At 42.0% G+C, this 8,121-nt stretch overlaps 1 pseudogene; it reads right to left on the minus strand.

Moving 5' to 3' along the window:
• Window positions 1–5,576: 5,576 nt before the first annotated feature.
• On the minus strand, window positions 5,577–6,923 carry LOC102845427 (annotated as a pseudogene).
• Window positions 6,924–8,121: the final 1,198 nt, after the last annotated feature.

The following is an 8,121-nucleotide window of genomic DNA, read 5'->3' on the forward strand; positions in this document are numbered from 1 at the left end:
AAGTATTATCATGGAATGTGCAAAGAGCTGGAGAATTAAAACGGGGGGAGGTACTCACTTGTCATTTCTCAAGTCGAAGGAAATGAAAAAATAAATTCAATCCTCTTGTTTGAAATCTAGAAACGCTATAGGAAAAATGTTGAATGATACAGGAAGAATCAAAAGAAAATGGATGGAATACATGGATTCACTACTGTGCAAAAAAGAATAGGTTTACACTGAGATATTTCAGTAGTACTACAAGATATCCTTTATTTTCAGCCAGGATCCACCTAACATCATAGATGAATTCCATTCCATGAAAAGTGCCATGGCCTCTTCTAAATCCTTCTTGAACTCCTGGATGTTTCCTATCTATATACTGTCTAGCTGTTTTTGAATGATCCTTAGCAGTATTTTGTTTGTATGTGATATTAATTATATTGTTTAATGGAAGAGTCCCTGGCACCAGGGATGTCATTGCTGATATCAGATGGACCCTGGCTAAAAGCAAAAATACCACAAGAATGTCCTTTTTTTGTTTTTTTTTTACTCTGTGAAGGCATTTGACTGTGTGGATCATAATAAGTTATGGCTAACATTGAGAAAAATGGAAATCCCAGAACACTTAATTGTGCTCATGAAAAATTTATGCCTAGACCAAGAGGAGAGTCTCCCTCCACTCTAGAAGTTGGGTGGCTGGTGGTAGCAGTCTCACCTTTGTGGCAGTCAGGCAAGTGAAGTTTCTGGGATCCATTTTTTGTGTGTTACTGTTCTGAGCAGAGGTTGAGGCCTGCTCGAGGTGTGACTTTAAAATTTCCTTGATGTAGTAGTGGGTTTGTGGGCTGGGCTGGCCTGAGGCCTACAACTCAACAACACTTAACAACAACAGCATAGAGAGAGATCAGTTGGCCTAGTGGAAAGAAAGTGATGCTACCAAGCCAATGGTGAATGACTCTAATCCGTGGCCCCCAGGGCGGGCTGTTTTTGTGTTTGGTCAAACATTCTTCTAGGTCGTATAGACCTGGTCTGTCCACTTGCTGTACAGAGCTAACTCATGGTGGCTGTAAACTGAACATTGTGACACTGATGTGTCAAATGTGAGAATGGTTACCCATGGTGGACAGTATTTGGTGCAGCTCCCCAATTAAAACAAGCTTGGAAGCAGAAGTGACATCCACTTCTGAAATAGCTTGCCTCTGGCAACTCTGTGAACCTGGAGAAAGGATGAAAGTTATACATGGGTCCAGGTCTTTCGTTCATAGGGTCATTGTGAGTCGTCTATGACTTGATGGCACTTAACAACAGCAGCGACACAAGACCAAGAGGCTGTTGTGAAAAGAGAGCAAGGGAAAACTTGTTGTTATGTGCTGTCGAGTCACCTGCAACTCATAGTGATCCTCTTTAAAACAGCCCCAAACCTTGCTCTATCCTGTGCCAATCTTATTGACTCTGACACACCTACCCCCATTACCCAAGTCACTGAATCAATCCATCTCATTGAGAGTATTCCTCTCTTGTGCTGTCCCTCCACCCTCCCAAAGCATAATGTCCCTCTCCAAGGACTGGTCCTTCCTTGATAAATGTCCAGATTATGTCAGATAAAGCTTCATAATCCTTGACTCCAAGAAGCAGCCTGGTCTCACCCTCTCTAGGACAAACCTGTCTATTCTTCTAGCAGTCCATGGTATATTCAGTACTGTTCTCCAGCACTACAGCTCAGAGGCATCAGTTCTCTTTCTGTCATCAAGAAAGGAGTGCGCCTGGGTTGTATCCTCTCTCCGTACCTATTCAATCTTTATACTGAGCAAATTATTAGAGAAGCTGGAATCTATGAAGAAGAAAGTGGCATTAAGATTGGAGGAAGATTCATCAGTATGTGTTGTGCAGATGACATAACCTTGCTTGCTTGCTGAAAGTAAGGAGAACACTCATTGCAGATCAAAGGATACAGACTTCAAAATGAGTTAAGTCTCAACATCAAGAAAACAAAAATTCCTACCGCTGGATCTGTAGGCAACATCATGATAGCTCGAGAAAAGATTGAAGTTGTCAACAATTTCATCTTACTTAGATCCATAATCAACACCCTTGGTACCAGCAGTCAGGAAATCAGGAAACATACTGCACTGGGAAAGTCTGCTGTCAGGAACCTCTCCAAATTATTGAGGAGTAATGATGTAAATTTGGAGACTAAGTTGCATCTTATTCATTTTCCCATCACTTGTTATGCCTCTGAGAGCTGGACAGTGAATAGGTATAACAGAAGAAGAATTGATGCTTTTGAGCTATGGTGTTGGAGAAGAGTACTGAACATCTCATGGACTGCCAAAAGAACAAACAAATATATCTTGGAAAAAGTGCAGCTGGGGTGTTCCTTGGAGGCAAAGATTGATAAAGCATCATCTCACGTATTTTGGGCATGTTGCTAGGAGATGTTATTTCTTGGAGAGGGAAATTATGCTTGGAAAGGCAGAGGGTCAGCAAAAGAGAGGAAGACCCTCAACCAGGTGGACTTACACAGTGACTGCTGCAATAGGCTCTAGTGTGTCAGGAAGTATAAAGATGGCACAGGATAGGACAGAGTTCACATCTGTTGTTCATAGGGTCACAATGGATTGTATTGACTTGATGGCACCTAACAACAACCACCATAATGAGATGAAAGGCATGGTGACTGCAGTGATGGGGTTAAGTGTGTCAGAGAAGATGAGGATGGCACAGAATAGGTTTGTTGTTCAAAAGATCACTGTGAGTCATACTCAACTTTCAAGGCATCCACCACCAACAACAACCAAGAGCCAAGAACCAAGATCAAGAGCCAATGGTGATGAGGGAAGAAGTTCAAGCTGGATTGAAGGCATTGACCAAAAATATGGTCCCACAAATCAATGGGGTACTGATTTGCATGTTCCAACTCACAGATGTGTCCCTGGGTGTGTTCATCAGCCAGTGCCAGGAAATTTGGAAGACAGTTGTCTGGCCAATTGACTGGAAGAGATCCAATATTTGTTCCCATTCCCAAGAAGATAACTCAACAGAATGTGGAAATTGTCTAACAATACATTAATACCACATTCAAGCAAAATATTGCTGAAGATCATTTAAAAATGACTTAACAATTACATTGATGAGAAACTGCCAGAAGTTCAAGCTGAGTTTAGAAAAAGCTGTGGCACCAAGGATATAATTGCTGATGTCAGGTGGGTCTTGGTTGAAAGAACAGAATTTAGAAGAATATCTTGTTTGTGTTTAATTGACCACGTAAAGACATTTGACTGTGCAGATAATAAAAAGTATGGCTAACCTTGACAAGAATGGAACACCTAGAACACTCTATTATGCTCATATGAAACCTATACCTAGACCAAGAAGCTGTGCTATCAACAGAGCAAGGGAACGCTGCACGGTTTGGAATTGGGAAAGATTTGTGTCAGGTCTGTTTACTTTCTCCATACCAATTCGATCTGTATGCTAGGCAAATCATTTGAGAAGCTTAACTTCATGAAGAGGAGTGTGGCATAAGGAGTAGAGGAAGACTCATCAACAATCTGCATTTTATAGATTACATAACCTTGCTTGCTGAAAGCAAGGAGGGCTTGAGATGTTTGCTATAGAGGATCAAGGAGTGTAGTTTTCAATATTAATTACAACTTAAAATCAAGACAAAAATTCTCCCTACTCGACCAAAAGGCAACATCATTATAGGTATGGAGAAAAGATTGAAATTGACAACAATTTCATGTTGTTTGGATCAATAATCAATACCCTTGATACCAGCAGTCTGGAGATCTGAAGGCATTGGGAAAGGCTGCTGTCAGAGACTTCTCGGAAGTCCTGAAGAAAAAACATGTCAATCTAAAGACCAAGGTGCACCTGATTCAAGCCATAGTCTTTACATCTGACAGCTGGACAATGAATAAAGATGGCGAGAGAAGAACTGAGGCTTTTATATTGTGGTGTTGGAGAAGAATACTGAATATTCCATGGGCTGCCAAAAGCACAAACAGATATGTCTTAAGAGAAAATGCAACCAGAGTGTTCCCTGGAGGCAAAGATGGTGAGACTTTGTCTCACATTCTTTGAATGTGTTGCTAGGAAAGGCTATTCCTTCGAAAGGGATACATGCTTGTAAAGATGGAGAGTGAGTAAAAGAGAGGAAGACCCTCAATGAGATAAATTGGCACAGTGACTGCAGCAATGGGCTTAAGTGTGTCAGAGATGATAAAGATGGCACAGGATAGGACAGGGTTCAGATCTGTTGTTCACAGGGTTTCTATCAGTCATACTTGACTCCATGGTACTTAATAACAACAGGGGTTTGTGTATTGGGTGGTTTTTTGTGTGTTTTTTTTTACTTGATTTGCTTTTATTTCTAAGATAGTTTACAAATGATATTGGATTTTGTTTTTTGTTGTTTTTTAATCTTTTATTTATTCTTTTTTATTATACATGTTTATTTACAAAGTTCGAATATGTTGTTTCCCTGAACAGATTCTTCCAATTTCCCTCACCCCCTCACCCATCAAATTGTACAACCTCATCATTAACCCCTCCCCTTGCACATCCTCATCCCTCTGCTTCCACCCTCCCTGTCCCTTGAATCCTCATAGTTGTTCTACAATAATGGTCTTAACCAAGATTTGTCCTTAGGGGACAGAATTAGCTCACTCAGCATAATGCTATCCAGTCCCTTTCAAGTTAGGTAATAATTTACAAAATAATTGCTCCTACATGCTACGTAGGATTCCATTTTGTAAATGTACCATAATTTCTCAATTCATTCTCTTGTTTGTGGTTGAACATCTGGGCTGTTTCCATGTTCTTGCTATGGAACAACAGATTTTAAATTTTCTCCTCCCACACTATTTCTTATAAGTCTGATTTTAAACTCCTTAATATGTAAAACATGAGGAAAATTCAAAGGGCAAGGTTATTTCTTTTAAAGATTAAAAACCTTTACTTCCATATCAAGGGATAGAATAAGGATTCAGAGTAATACAGTTTTCCCAAGGAAATGGCCCAAGAAAATGTCTCCTTTCATTTTGGCAATCTTATTTTTATTTACTCAAAGATAGACAAGGTACTATTTTTTGGTTTATCCTTCCCATGTGTAGGCTTGCAAGTGAAACCCATTAATCTTGGTAAGGGTGATGGGTAAATTTGGGAGTGGTTATAATGGTGATGGTGAAACAACATAATGAGCATAATTAACGTTAGTAGTGTACACATGAGAGTTACAGAAATGGCAAATGTTTTGTTACTTATCTATTTACCCAATTTTAAAAAACAAATGTAATTATTACCTTTTTTTCAATGGAGTAGTTCTGACTGGTAACTTTGAGATTCTCCATCCTTTCTTCTTCCATTAGTATTGTCAATTTTATTTTTGTGTATTCCAGTTGGTAAATATATATATGTATATATAGATATAGATACACACACACACACACACACACACACACACACACACACACACACACACACATACACACACACAGAGCCACCATTTTATTTTTTCTTAATGTTTGGTTTCCTTTAATGATTCCTATTCTCCTGGAAGGACAGGTGCAGGCAAAAAGGTGACCAGCCGTTCCTCACTTGAAGATCTTGCCCTGGTTGAAGGTCTGGCCCACATGCTGGAAGGCCCCACCCTGCCTGCAGCAGCACTCTGGAACCAGTGCCTGAATCACTGCCAGGATCATTTATTTCCACCCTGTGTATGACTCATAGTACACCTGCCAATCTGTACTCAGTGAGAAGGCAAGTTTTTGGCCTTTGAAGACCCACACTCCAGAAATGGAGCTGGTTCCAAAGACGATGACACTGGCAAAGGTGTTCTTCCTCAGTTCATACAATCTCTGGAACATTTCAGGACTGATGCAGCTCATGGAGGTCTGGGTGAGCTCCTCAGGGAAGCAGTACTCCATGTACCACCAGGACCAGTTGTCTTTATCAAAGTGCTCCCCAACATGGGGCAGGGCCTCAGACAACATGTCCTCGTTGGAGCGCTTGCACTTAAACTCATCAAATATGAAGATACTTTTGGGCAGGTGAGCAAAAGGGTCCTTGGCCTTTGGCTCAGCAGCCAGGTTCTGCTCACCTTCCTCCATCTCCTTTTTCTCTTCCTTCTGCTCAGCCTGAGCCTTCTGCTTCTCCTCCCATGGCCCTTTCACTTTCCATGGGACATCTTTTTAAGGCTGGCTTTCTGTAAACTTTTTAGCATTGAATTTGTCCATCTTCTCTCAGAGCTTCACATCCAAACTGGGACTTGTTAATGCAGGTGAGGAACCAGCGGTTGGTATTGGAAAAGTCCTGGTGGAAAGAAGGCTCTAGCACATATTTGTAGAGCCACACAGGGAATAAACAACTGATGTCAGCCAGGGTCATACATTACCACCAGGAAAGTCCATATTTTCAAGTGTGCATTTAGGAGGCCTATAATTCGCCTCACCTCCTCCTTTTTGTTCTCTGCAGCCTCCTTGTGTAAGTGCGTGGTGCCCAAGGTGGGGAACACCTAAGTGCTGGCTGGGGGGACAATGTAGCTGTCAGCAAAGTTTACCTACTATACCACCAGGACTGCTAACTCTGGGTACTTGCCCACAGTTCATCATCGTTTACAGAATAGGCAATGGCATTGCTGTCAAACACAGAGAATCCATCATCATCTTCAAATTCTGGAACACTGCTGGCTGGAAATTTGCGGGGAAATTCAGGGGTGTGATTGGTTTGGCCAAAGTGGAAGTAGGGTGGTGCGGAGAGCATGCAGACTTGAGCCCCACTGTACTGAGAGCAGTGGTGCCCTTGAAGGCCCTCCAGTTTTCTGGGTATGTGTACAAGGTCCCAGCTGCCCTCCAGTTTTCTGGGTATGTGTACAAGGTCCCAGCTGCCACAGTGAATCCACAGAGAAAGGGGTTCTTGTCTGGCACAAAGTAAATCGCCATGGGGGAAAGGGGCAGGGCAAAGACAAGGATCACTATTAATGTTTTTTTTTTTAAAGTATTTGGAATGAATAAACTGGTGGATTAGGACCATGTGCCTTCAAATTGGCAATGCAACAATTCCTAACCAGGAGGCCACCAGAGCTCCCTGAATGAGCCATTGTTGTTGTTGTTGTTGTTGTTGTTGTTGTCGTAGTTATGTGCCATTGAGTTGCTTGCGACTCATAACGACCCTATATACAACAGCCTAAACTCTGCTCTGTCCTGCGCCAATTGCACTATCTCTGACACTCCCATCCCAATTATCCCAGTCACTGAATCAATCCACCTCATAGAGGTTCTTCCCCTCCTGCGCTGTCCCTCCACCCTCCCAAACATGTCCAAAGTATGTCAAACGAAGCCTCAGAATCCTTGCATCCAAGGAGCAAACCGGTTTAACCCTCTCAAGGATGAATCTGATTGTTTTCTTAGCAGTCCATGGTACGTACACTCAAAATTCTTCTCCAGCAGCACAGCTCAAAGACGTCAATTCTCCTTCTATCCTCCCTAGTCATTGTCCTACTCTCTGATGCATAATGTGATTGCAAAGATCATGGCCTGCATCAGACACACCTTAGTCTCCAGAGACACACCATTGCTCTTCAGTACTTTGGAGAGGTCCCTAACAGCAGACTTTCCCATCGCAATACATCTTTTAATTTCCTGGCTGCTGTTGCCAAGAGTGTTGACTGTGGAGCCAAGCAGACTAAAGTTGTTAACAATCTCAATCTCTTCACCATCCATCCTGATACTGCCAGTTGGTCCAGTGGTAAGAATTTTTGTCTTCTTGATATTGAGCCTCAATCCATATTTAAAACTGAAGTCCTTGACCCTCTGCAGCAAGCGCTTCAGGTCCTCCTCAGTTTCAGCAAGCAGGGTTGTGTCATCTATATAAAGCAGATTGCTGATAGATCTTCCATCAATCCTGACGCCACACTTCTCATAGAGCATAGCCTCCCGGATAATCTGTTCTGCATACAAGTTTAAAAGGTGTGGAGATAGGACACATCCCTGGCATATGTCTTTCCCAATTTTGAACCATGCAGTGTTTCCTTACTCTGTTCTGACGGCTGCCTCCTAGTCCAAGTATAGGTTTCACATTAGGAAGATCAAGTGTTCTGGGATTCCCATTCTTCTCAGAGTCAGCCACAGTTTGTTATGA

This window comes from Elephantulus edwardii, unplaced genomic scaffold, assembly GCF_000299155.1.
Source record: "Elephantulus edwardii isolate Elephantulus edwardi_28Jun2011 unplaced genomic scaffold, EleEdw1.0 scaffold00058, whole genome shotgun sequence".
NCBI classification, from domain to species: Eukaryota; Metazoa; Chordata; class Mammalia; order Macroscelidea; family Macroscelididae; genus Elephantulus; species Elephantulus edwardii.